The sequence below is a fragment of the Nanorana parkeri genome, unplaced genomic scaffold (assembly GCF_000935625.1).
Source record: "Nanorana parkeri isolate BGI_ZX_2015 unplaced genomic scaffold, ASM93562v1 scaffold195, whole genome shotgun sequence".
Taxonomy (NCBI): domain Eukaryota; kingdom Metazoa; phylum Chordata; class Amphibia; order Anura; family Dicroglossidae; genus Nanorana; species Nanorana parkeri.
In genome coordinates, this window is record NW_017306463.1 from 1,321,469 (window position 1) to 1,334,034 (window position 12,566).

General features: G+C 43.6%; 1 pseudogene; it reads right to left on the reverse strand.

Annotated features, from left to right (window-relative positions):
• Positions 1-642: 642 nt before the first annotated feature.
• Positions 643-1,818, reverse strand: LOC108786149 (annotated as a pseudogene).
• Positions 1,819-12,566: the final 10,748 nt, after the last annotated feature.

Consider the following 12,566-nt stretch of genomic DNA (forward strand, 5'->3'; position numbering starts at 1 on the left):
AGTTTCCTTGAAGTGTATTTCCACTTTCACAGCCACATTGGGATAACACCCGATTTATATTTGTTACATATTCCCATTCACATCGCATAACTTAGAATATTTCAAAAAGGCTTCTTGCCTAAAGTGTGCCTGTTCCAGAACGGGAAAGTTTGTGGATTGTAGCAAAGTGTAGTGTGGGGGGCCACAGCATTGGATGAAGGGGTGAGAATGCAAGGGGTGCAGCGTGGGATGGGGGAATCAAGAATGGAGACCATAACGTTGGATGGGGAAGGGAAAAGCTGGGTCTTCAGTGTCGTTGGATTGTAGGATGAGGTATGGGGGAACACAGCATTGAATGGGAGCAGTGTGGTAGCAGCCCCTGATAGGCAGCTTAGAGGGGGATGCAGCAGCAGCATCTAAAGTTTTCACCCCTGGTACGAAGTGGAGTAAGATCATTTAGAGTCTGCTGCCTGCAGGTGGCAGGCGCTAGTTGAAGTGCTTTGTGCTTGCTACATGCGTTTTGCCACTGTTCCCCCTCTATTCCCCCTGTGTTATTTGTGCCTTTGTTTTCCCAGTGACAAAACAGAGGTAAGACATTTTATTTAACAACACAGAGATGAAATATCTAAGCACATCCTAAGAAAGCAATGGGCACACATATTCTCATTTTTTACTGAACTAATTCCATTTGAAGTCATCTTTGTTACTTGGCAGCACTGTCTCCAACTTAAAGTCCATTAACTCATCCTTAGAATTCAGAGTCTGGTAACGGAAAAAATCCATAAAGTCTTTACAGATCTGCTGCACTGTACTGACTTCTTCAAAGGTAAGTTTATTTCTCCATTCTAGAGACACGCCTAATGCATCCCGGGATGTAATGACAAATGGATGTGATATTTGAAGTCCTTCACCATGAACCATTTCATAGATCCACGTTTTTAAATCATCAGTCAGTTTTAGGCCAGCAAAGGCATACATTTTTTTCACTACGTTCAAAGTGTCGTCGACCAGATCTTCATACCTAAGTAACATGTAATGGTCTTCTAGAAAGGGAGGAGGGTGAACATTGATTGTTCTGTAGATGTCAACTTGGCTCCGACAAATTTCTTCAAGAACTTTTTGTCTGTCAGTGTCATTGACTGTTTTTGCATTCACGCCCAGAATAACAGCATTGTCAAACTGCAAATCAAACTTGAATCTTTTACGAGATTTGGCGAGAGCTCTTGGGTCCCGTACTAAGTGAAGGATCTTTAAGTTTAAGGTAGGGTCTTTTAGAAGGGAATAGAGCACCTTCAGGTCAAAGATACGAAACTCTTGGAGAACCACATGACTATAGGTGTTACAGGACTGTTGCACCTTGCTAAAGGGACTTTTCCCGCAATGTTTCCTACATTCGGTTTCAGTTACAATGCTATTACGAGAAAAAGTGTCGCATGCTGGAGGTGAGCAGAGGGCTCTGCTGGAGCCCCACTTAAACAAGTCTGATACATTTCTGTTGTGTAGGTATACATCGAACACAGACATGTCACATTTGTAGATTGATCGGATCAAGTCCCTCACTGCCATTTGAAGAACATGGGCATTGCTGTGTTTCATCGTCTTCCAAACATGCCAGGATGGCTCCTTTAAGTAAAAGACGTCAGGGTGCTGGTTGAAGAACTGGCCAACAAGGGATGAGCCTGACCTCCAGGTGGAAATAATCAAAAGGTGGACTTTGCTTGTTTTTTTTATGGAGTCGGGTTCACTAACACGAGCTCCCAAGTTAGTTAAAACCAGGATTGCATGAGCAGTAATCACAGCTGCAAATATGTAGCGGGTCAGTCCAGATAGTCTGCTCATGATTTAATTATGGCGGCTGTAGAGAAGAATAAGCATTGTTAAAAACTTTATAGAGAGAGAGAGAGAGAGAGAGAGAAAAGAAGAGTGAGAGAGAGGAAAGAAGAGAGAGAGAGGGGAAAGAAGAGAGAGAGAGAGAAGAGAGGAAGAGGCAGAAGAGAAAGATAAATAGAGAGATGCAAGGATGTAACTATAGCTAGAGCAAACCATACAACTGCTAAGAGGTCACCAGCATTGGTGGCACCACACTGACTGCCTACATAAAAATGTATACAGGTTGCAATAACATTTGCTCGGTATATGAAGAGGAAATATTGCATGTACAGTATATGCACCAGTATAGGCAGGGCTGTAACTACAGGTCATGGGGCCCCATAGCAAAAATGTGACGGGGGCCCCCCTGATGACCTCTCTCTGAGCTGTGGATAATGATGGCAAGATTCAAAAAACTCCTCCTCTGCATCCGAAGTTGTAGACTTTGCAGGGAAGTAGCATTGTCAACTGCACTCCACTCCAACCCTTAATGATACAGTACTGTATTATTTTCACATGTTCTATGTTTAATTTGCCTCAACAACCTAATGGGGCCCGCTTCCACCCCCAGGCCCCATAGCAGCCGCCTTGGCTCCGATAGCTATAATTATGCCACTGTCTATAGTCTGTATCACTAGAGGGGTTGCCTTAGTAATGAGTAATGAGACTGGGATCCCTTAATGATTTTGAGGTCGCTATCATGCCTAATTACACCCTTAGATAGTGATGAGCAAACCAGGCAAAGTTTATTGCACATTCCCCTAACCTGCTGGGAAATTTGTAAATACTGAACATAGCGCAAAACGCCATTGAAGTCTATGGAGGCTAAATCTTGTTATTTTGTTCTCGCCTTTTTCAAAGGTAATTAGCAAGCTTTCATTTAAAAAAAGGACACGGGTAACTGGGCACTGCCATGAGGGACAATGCAAAACACATTTTTTTTTAAATACAGTTAAGTAGAGAGAGAGGATTTTTAATGCAACCTAAAGGGCAACATTAAAAGTACACAAATCCTTTAAATAACCTGCTTTGGGATGCTATAGCCTGCACACAGAATTGCAGATGCACCACAATGTACTCCTTTAAAATTGACATTGTTTTCAAACAGTGGCCAGGGATCGCCTATTTCTACAGCAGTAGCACTACCGGTTCTAAAGGACAGATCCTCCACTGGCTCCTGTTTGTAAACACAGCGGCTGGGGATCCTGAACCATATTTTCAAGCACCAGCTGGCCATTGGTCTGTCAATTTTCGGCAGGAGTGTAACAGGTCAAAATAGTCAGATTGTTGTGGTGGTGGGTCAACATCATCGGGCAATGCTCATTGTGATTGACGAGGATCTACATGACTGGACAGCATGATTTACATTGGATTTACGTTGTTGAGCAGTTTTTAACATTTATTTTTCAGTGAAGGACTTTTTTCATGGTGTGGGTGTTTTTATTTTACTTTTTCTTAATTTTTGTGAATGCGTAAGAAGGGATACTATGTCACAGTACAATGTGGAGAATTCTGGGGCATGTAACTTACAGTACAGAATACAGTGTGGAGCTGTCAGGAGTATGGAACAGTAGAGTGTACAGAGTGGTATGGTCCAGAGTATGTAACGCACAGTACAGTGTGGAGCTGTCAGGAGTATGGAATAGTAAAGTGTACAGAGTGGTATAGTCCAGAGTATGCAATGTACATTACAGTGTGGAGCTGTCAGGAGTATGGAACAATACAGTGTACAGAGTGGTATGGTGCAGAGTATGTAACGTACAGTACAGTGTGGAGCTGTCAGGAGTATGGAACAATACAGTGTACAGAGTGGTATAGTCCAGAGTATGTAACGTACATTACAGTGTGGAGCTGTCAGGAGTATGGAACAATACAGTGTACAGAGTGGTATACTCCAGAGTATGTAATGTACATTACAGTGTGGAGCTGTGTCAGGAGTATGGAACAATACAGTGTACAGAGTGGTATGGTGCAGAGTATGTAAAGTACAGTACAGTGTGGAGCTGCCAGGAGTATGGAACAATACAGTGTACAGAGTGGTATAGTCCAGAGTATGTAACGTACATTACAGTGTGGAGCTGTCAGGAGTATGGAACAATACAGTGTACAGAGTGGTATAGTCCAGAGTATGTAACGTACATTACAGTGTGGAGCTGTCAGGAGTATGGAACAGTACAATATACAGAGTGGTATGGTCCAGAGTATGTGACATACAGTACAGTGTGGAGCTGTGAGGAGTATGGAACACAACAGTGTATGGAATGGTGCATTCAGAAGTACACGTACACACCCAACAGTCGCCCAACAGGCTCTTCAGATTTATGCGTCTTGTAGAACAAAATAAATCAGCATATTAAACCAGTTTATCATCAGCTTTAGTGAGGCTTTCACACTTTTTTGATAACTGGGAATGTAGACACATGATCTACAATCTCCAGGGAGAGCACAATGGATCTCAATCAGGAGAAGTCAACCTCAGCACTTGAGCTGTGATTAAAGTACAACTCCCATGATGTCTTTGCCTCTAGGAGTCATGCTTGGGGCTGGCACAGTCTTTCAATGCCTAATGGAACTTCCACAATAGATGGAATGCCTACCTCTGGTTTGAATAAATCCTGCAGGGAAGGTAGGCACATTAAACATTTAGCTTTTTGCCAACACTGTATTGCTGATTATGCAGATTGTTAATTAACTTTGGATGTTGTATCTGTTAATATATTAAGCACACTCTGAAATAACCTTCTCCGGGCTGTGTCATCCTGAGACATAGTCTATTCAAAATCAATAGCATACCTGCTACAGGGAATTACATCTCCCAGCATGATCCCAATTTTAAAAAAATCATAATCCCTAACAGAACCTTACAGTGACAGAGCCCAGCAACTTAACCATCCTTTGTGATATGTCAGAAAAATAAGAGATGCTGGAGATTCACTTTCTCTGTGGCACCGGCAGCAGAATTGGTTCCAGTAAGTAGCTACTATCATTCCATGCTGTATGGCTGTCTGAGACCAGTGCATGGGTTCTGTACAACCTGTAGTTCTGCTTGACAGTTCACAAGAGTTGCTCTGAGCTTGCCTGGTTTGTTGCATTAGTCAAGCTACAAATCTAGTTTAGAGCAGGTCGGTGTCAGGGGAGTTCAGATCTGAGGCTAGACATATCTCCCACCTTTGTCATTTGAAAATAAGGGGCACCTTGTTACAGAGATGATATGCAGCGCACATAATATGCCACTGCCAAAGGTTTGGCTACATGGTGCTGAACAATGGTTATGGCCAAAGGAGCACTCCTCAGTGTCAGTGACAAATGCCCCAGTGTCAGAGGGAGGGAAAATTGCCCAGAGTCGGTGATAAAGTAAAAAGCCCCCGCGTCATTTGGAGAGAAAAATGCCCAAGCATCCATGGGAGAAAAAAAATGCCCCGTCACCAGTGGGAGAGAAAAATGTCCCGGCGCCAGTGGGAGAGAAAAATGTCCCGGCGTCAGTGGGAGAGAAAAATATCCCGGCGTCAGTGGGAGAGAAAAATATCCCGGCGTCAGTGGGAGAGAAAAATATCCCAGCGTCAGTGGGAGAGAAAAATATCCCGGCGTCAGTGGGAGAGAAAAATGTCTCGGCGTCATTGGGAGAGAAAAATATCCCGGCGTCAGTGGGAGAGAAAAATGTCCCGGCGTCAGTGGGAGAGAAAAATGTCACAGCATCAGGAGGAGAAAAAAAATGCCCCGGGTCAGTGGGAGAGAAAAATGCTTAAGCATCCATGGGAGAAAAAAAATGCCCCGTCGCCAGTGGGAGAGAAAAATATCCCGGCGTCAGTGGAAGAGAAAAATATCCCGGCGTCAGTGGGAGAGAAAAATATCCCGGCGTCAGTGGGAGAGAAAAATGTCCCGGCGTCAGTGGGAGAGAAAAATGCCACAGCATCAGGAGGAGAACAAAAAAATGGCCCAGCATGAGTGGGAGAGAAAAATGGGCCAGTGTCAGCGTAAAAAAAAAATGCCCCATTGTCAGAGGGAGAGAAAAATGCCCGGTGTCAGTGGGAGAGAAAAATGCCCCGGTGTCACTGGGAAAAAGAAATGCCCCGGTGTCAGTGGGAGAGAGAAATGCCCCGGTGTCAGTGGGAGAGAGAAATGCCCCGGTGTCAGTGGGAGAGAGAAATGCCCCGGTGTCAGTGGGAGAGAGAAATGCCCCGGTGTCAGTGGGAGAGAGAAATGCCCCAGGTCAGTGGGAGAGAAAAATGTCCCAGCATCAGTGGGAGAGAAAAATGTCCCAGCATCAGTGGGAGAGAAAAATGTCCCAGCATCAGTGGGAGAGAAAAATGTCCCAGTGTCAGTGGAAGAGAAAAATGTCCCGGCATCAGTGGGAGAGGAAATTCAGAGGGAGAGAAAAATGCACCCGTGTCAGTGGGAGAGAAAAATGCACCGGTGTCAGTGGGAGAGAGAAATGCCCTAGTGTCAGTGTTAGAAAGAAATTCCCTGGTGTCAGTGGGAGAGAAAAATACCATCAGTGAGATAGAAAGATGCCCGGGTATCAGTGGAAGGGAAAAAATACCCCACGTCCATGGGAGAGAAAAATGGCACAGCCTCAGTGAAATGGATAAATGCCATGGCATCAGTAGGAGAGAAAAATGCCTCAATGTCAATAGGGGCAAAATAATTTGAAAAAAAATTATTATAGTGTGACATGGAGGGTAAAATATAAAAATAGTTGAGTAATCTTGAGTTACACACCTATACACATCAGACATAGTGACACTTCTTCACTGCAAAAAACAATAGATACATACACACACGCACACACGCATACAAGCACCGTCTATACACGTGCAGGTTTCCTGTCCACAGATATTCCCTTTAATGCAGGTAAACCCTTCACCTTAGCACTGCCACTGCCACACATAGTCTGTCGGCAAATTCCGCCCGCCTAGTGGAAACCTAGATCAGTGGACCCAGGGCAGCAGCCCCTATTATTAATACTTCCCTGGTTGTGTTATATCTTTAGCTAACTCAGAGTTCTCTTGAATCCTTTGTCACGTCTTAAAAGTTTATCTATAAAACAATGATTGTACTTAAAAGAGAACTATGGGGTAAGTGTTTTTTTCCATATTTCTCTTAAGGGTCACGGGAGGACATACATTAGCATCCTCCCGTGACCCAAAGCTCAGTATATCGCGAGCTACAGCTTGCGATATTACAGATTACCGAGACCGCCGCAGCCGGGACGGATCCCGACAATGCTGTCGAGATCCACCCAGCTGGCTGATTGACAGCTGGCTCTGCCTATCTAGAGGCAGGGCCAGCTGTACCTGCCCCCTCCAATTAACTTCCTACACCAGTGAAATCAGGACAGCAATATAAGCCTAACAGAGCCTGTACCCCTTCTCTAGCCTATCCAAAACTGGAAAAAAAACCTTTGGGATGGAGAAAAACTTTAGGTACTGTTCTCAGAGTTAGGCCTGGATTTCTGCTGTACCAACAGAGGAGGCACACAGATAGGCTTGCCACCTTTTCTTCAAGTGAAACCCGAACACTCTAGCGCCAGTTTTTTTTTTGAGAAGATAGAGGAGAGAGCGAGGAGAGGCAGCCAGAAGAGGGAGTAAGGAGACCGTCTATAGAGGACTACAGCAATACATTATACGGCAATACAAAATAATATGAAGCTACATACTCAGGGTTGGCGCTCTCATGCCTCCAGGTGGCCTGTGCGGGCTCTCAAATGGATGTGTGAGCTCTCAGATGGGCTGTGCAGCTCTCAGATGGGTTGCGCAACTCTCAGGTGGTCTATGCGCATCTCAGGTGTAGTGAGCGCACTCCCAGGTAGGCTATGTGGCTCTCAGGTGGGCTATGTGACTCTCGGGTGGGCTGTTCGACTATTGCATGCACTCCAGATCTCAAATCAACCCCAATGCATGCACTTCATACTTCATATTAGCTCCAATACATGTACTACAGATCTCAAATCTGCCCCCAATGCATGCACTTCAGCCCTTAGAGCAGCCTCAGTGCTTGCACTTTAGATGTCAAATCTGACCCAATGCATGCACTTCAGACCTCTGATAAGCTCCATTGTATGCACTTCAGACCTCAGCTCAGCCCCAATGCACAAACCTCAGAACAGCCCCAGTGCATAAACTGCAGACCTAAGATAATCCCCAATGCATAAATGTTAGTCTTCAGATCAGCCCCAACGCATAAATATCTGACCTCAGATTTAACTCAGTGCATACACTTCAGACCTCAGGTCAGTCCCAAACCCTGTAACTGTAAAAACGCAGAGTACATTTGTAGGCATGCGGGGGGCTTCTTCCTCATAACACGCCCCTGGTGGGCTTTTGGTGATATCAGGGAGCTGGGTGGGTCAGGATTTGCAATTTACAGCCAAGTGAGCTGTCAATTACAGCCAATGGCAGTGGGTGCCAGTGCAAATGGCATGCGTGTCTGTGTGGGGGTGCCAACCCCCGCAGTAACATAAACTAAGCGTTCTACAGTCTAATACTGTTCTAAATGTACTTACACACAGTTGTCTCTTTTAGCCTCTCCGTCAGTCGCGGCTAGGCTCGTGGAGCAAAGATATTAATCTTGAGTTATACTAAGGCTAGCCAGTGGAATGAAGTAATACGAGGCAGAACAAGACAGGTGACCTAGAAGGGGAGTGGGAGGGGGGAGTATCATTTCAGCCTCACTTAAGTATTATTTATTACTTAACAATAATAACCAATAACACATGCATATATTAAGAAATTCACAGATTCATAGAAAGATAGTGTGTTACCTGGTAGTGTAGTGCCAAGAGTTGCAGTGTCAATGTCAGAAGGAAGTATTGAGGAATTATATCTGTAGAAAAGGGGTAGAAAAAAAGGAGGAAATGAGCTACAGAGCTGAAAAGCTATCTTGAAAAACAGGGTTTCTGGAATGTTTGCCAGATTCATACACTAAAATATGAAATACTTTGTTTTCACACAACATCTAAGAGACAATAAAAGATTGGGTATCCTAGCCACTGTCTATATGGGGCAGATAGAAAGGTCTTGGGAGACCTGTTAAGTAACCCATGTGAGCAAAGTGATATTTCCATGTTCAGTAGATGCTGACTTGTAAACTATCTGACAGTGTCTCATATCTCTCAGGCTTTGATCTTTGTGCTTGCATTCCTTGGTCTGCACTTCTGTTGTGGCCATTATGAAGGGATCCAATTCTCCATGTTAAATATTCATTTTATATTATAGATAATTCAATAGGAGCTGCTGGAGTTCTCTTAAGGGTCACGGGAGGACATACACTAGCATCCTCCCATGACCCAAAGCTCAGTATATCGCGAGCTACAGCTTGCGGTATACTGAGACCGCCGCAGCTGGGACGGATCCCGACAATGCTGTCGAGATCCATCCAGCTGGCTGATTGACAGCTGGCTCTGCCTATCTAGAGGCAGAGCCAGCTGTACCAGCCCTTTCCCCCACCCGTTCCTCCAGTCAGCGCTGGAGGATCGGAGCGGGGAGGGGGGAATCCCTGCAGGGAGCCGTGACTGACAGTCAGTGCTCTCTGCAGGGACATGATCGAGAAGTGAGTAAGCGACGGTATGTGTTCGCTCACTTTCCGATCTATTGAGCCGACGTGTGACAGTTTCATTGTCACACATCGGCTCGAACTATGAGGATGAGTGATTTTCACTCACCTCATAGTTCTCTTTTAAATTGTCATTAACTTCCTACACCAAGGAAATCAGGATAGCAATAAAAGCCTAACAGAGCCTCTACCCCTTCTCCAGCCTATCCAAAACTGAAAAAAAAACCTTTGGGATGGAGAAAAACTTTAGGTTAACCCAAGTGGCCAAGTAAACAGAGGAATACATTTGTTTCTAGTTACACAGCTATATCATTATATATCCTACTGAATACACTGACTATATTCAACTAATTTTATGCAAACTGTTCTCAGAGTTTGGCCTGGATTTCTGCTGTACCAACAGAGGAGGCACACAGATAGGCTTGCCACCTTTTCTTCAAGTGAAACCCGAACACTCTAGCTAATAGATAATACTCTAGATAATACTCTAGATCAGTGGTTCTCAACCCGTGTAACCTCGGGACCCACATGTTTCCTCGGTCATAAGGCGTGACCCAATGCAAGCAAAGAGCATTGGGTATCACAGATAAAACATCTTTAAATTAATAAAATATAAATAAGAATGCTCTAAAATGATGACGTGTTAAGGACATATCATCAGCCAATATCTGGATATTAGGTCTCAAATACAGGTACAGGTATTTCTTTTCAAGAAAGTCGGCAGTAGGAGAGATCGAAAGCAAAGATAGCAATGCTGCAGTGGAAACTTAACAGACTGGGGAATGATACATCACAACATCCTGAGAGAAAAGTACCTCCCCTGAGAGGTTTCAGGGACCCTGGCCCTTTATTAGAGAAAGACACAGGTAAGTAAGTAGTTGTGGAGGTGTTGGGTTGTTTAGTTAGGGCTAGGTAGGGTGAGTAAGTGCACTGTCTCTGAAAATATGCTTTAAGATAGACCTGGACTAAGCATTAATTCTATGTATTATTCTATGTAAAAACATGTATGTGATGCAAGACTTAAGTAAAAAAAGAGACAGAAACAAATGAGTTAGGTTTCCTTGTTTGCTAGTTTCAAACAGATCAAAACGGCTGCCATTGTTGATTTTTGTTTGTATTTGGTACAGACATATATTAGGGAGTCTATTTATAAACAATTTGCAGGACCCTTTGCCCTGCGAATATCTGTGAACATTCGTTTTTTGACGAATAATGCCCAATATTTCACAGTTCCAATTTGGCATTGCCATATTACATTATGAGAAAAAACAGTCAATTAGATAAGGGCACTACTACGGTATTAGAGTGATGATGGGATATAATTTGTAAGTGTTAATAATAGTGGTAGTGGAAAGGACACCAATAATAATAAAAAAAATAATGTGATATTGATCAACAGTGTGCGGTCTCCTGCAACAGAGAGAGGAACCCTGTACCTAGAAAAAAGAAAATACACAAAGAAAGGAGCGCTACCACTAAAGAAGCTATTGAAAGTGATGTGAGTAATGAAGGTAGATGGAGGACTAACTGTTAGATGAAGGCACAGAGGATCGTGAAAGACGAGGCAATATAGCGGGGGTCACAGCGAGGTGTCAAAAAGTAGACAGTCCGTCTTATGTGGCAGGGTAAAATATCTCTGGCTGGCAATCGCCTGTGATCCCCGATTCTAGTGCATAAAGGGCGTAAGGTGCGGCCAACATAAATCATGCCACAAGGGCAAGTGAGCCCATAAACAACATGGTCATGGGCTCAGGTGATGAACTGTTTGGTATAGTAGGGATTTTGGAGGTGATCATAGAACCTAGTCTGACCATAAATTGACACGTGAGGAATATAAGTTTTCTACACTGAAAGGTCACAACCCTATTGTCAAATAAAAGCTTTTTGGGTAATCGTGGGAGCTTGGAATAATCTACTGGGTCCTACCATATTCTTAATATTCTTCGTTTTCCAAAATTGATGGAAGGTTTAGATGAAAATTTGGGACCTAGTTTGGGGTCTCGTTGTAAAAAAAAGCCAATTGTTTTGTATCACCCTCTGGAAAGCTTTAAAACTATTGTTGAACGTTGTGATAAATCTTATTTTGTTTTCTTCGATTACAGAAGATTTTTCTTTAGAGGGTATGAGTCGGTCTGGTTCTAAGTAAGTGGAGTATTCCTCAGTGATAAGGTCTTCTGGATATTCTTTTTCTACGAACTTCTTTAGAAGAAGATGGCTGGATGTAGTGTAGTCTGCGTTTAGAGTACAATTTATTTTTAGTCTGCAGAATTGACTTTTTGGAATATTATTTTTCCATCTGGGATGGTGACAGCTGTTGTAATGGAGGTAAGAGTTGCCCCCCGTGGGTTTGACATGATTGCTAGTAGTGATGTGATTATCTATGAAGGAGAGTTCTAAATCTAAAAAAAACAATTTTGTGTTGTTGACCTCATAAGTAAAGGACAGTCCAAAATTGTTGTTATTACAATGGGAGAGGAAATTGGACACACTATCAGGAGGGCCATCCCAGATGATTAAAATATCAACCATATATCTCTCATAGAACACTAACTGCTTGGCAAAGGGGTTGTTTTTCCAAATGCGTAGGGCCTCCCAGTGACCCATGGTAAGATTAGCATAACTGGGGGCATAGTTGGCACCCATCGCTGTCCCTTGAGTGTGTAGATAAAATTTACCCAGAAAAGAAAAATAATTATGTGTAAGAGTGAATTCAGTGCAGTTCATGATGAACTGCGCTTGTATATAATTGATCGAAGAATTGCATAGAAAAAATTGTAGGGCATTGAGGCCAACTGAATGGGGAATGGATGTATAGAGAGAAGTGACATCCAGGGAGACCCAACAATAAGAGGGGTCCCATTTGTAGGTAGATTAGATGTGAATCAGATGACCAGAATCTTTATTGTATGAAGGAAGTGTAGACACAATTGGTTGGAGGAATTGGTTAAAGTACATAGAAAGACCACTGGTGAGACTGTTCGTACTAGCAATGATGGGACATCCAGGGGGGTTGCTACTATCTTTATGAATTTTGGGTAAGTGGTAAAAGTATGGGGTACTGGGACGGACTGTCTACTTTTTGACACCTCGCTGTGACCCCAGCTATATTGCCGCCGAGTGGCAATATATATTCACAGAGAAGTGCCGGTCGGCACGGACGCCGCATA